The sequence below is a fragment of the Penaeus monodon genome, chromosome 23 (genome assembly GCF_015228065.2).
Source record: "Penaeus monodon isolate SGIC_2016 chromosome 23, NSTDA_Pmon_1, whole genome shotgun sequence".
NCBI lineage: Eukaryota > Metazoa > Arthropoda > Malacostraca > Decapoda > Penaeidae > Penaeus > Penaeus monodon.
Window position 1 is genome coordinate 31435584 of NC_051408.1, and position 656 is coordinate 31436239.

Genomic DNA, 656 nt, shown 5'->3' on the forward strand with positions numbered 1-656 from the left:
TCCAAAAATATAATATAATTAATTGTGCAAATATAAACACATTCACACTTACGTACTTACATTTACTGCTTGTCTGTCTACATATACATAAAATATTCAGAAAACAACAAAGATCTACAAAGTAGAAAGTAGAGGGAAAGTTCTCCAGATATCTGAGCTTCCCAGAAATACCTTCCGATTTCAGACGAAATACTTTTATCTCCGCGGTCTTTCTCCCAGATGTTCTGCACAAACCAGTAACACAGTTGACACTTTCATAGAGTTTTTCCTGTCTTAAATAGGCATTTAGATCCTACGTACACAGTAATTACTCCCCCAGGAAATTACGTATAGCAGTAAATATTGCAATTAATTGAAGCAAATACAGAAGTTAACAATGGGTTAAAGTAGGACCAAGTGTGATTACGGTGACTTGCAAAATACATGTAGAATACGGAGGGTTAGTTTTGGTGAGTTTCTTTTCAATTTCATCTGATTATGAGGTCCTTTCACATTTTTTTTATAAATCTCATTACTTACTTTTCCAGTCTTTAACTAGATTATAAAATTTTGCAAAGAAATATTGTCGAAAATTAAAAGAGCGAATTCCATAAGCTACCACAATTGAAAATCCAAATCAGTATTATAAAAATGAATGTGACAATGCTTCTATAATA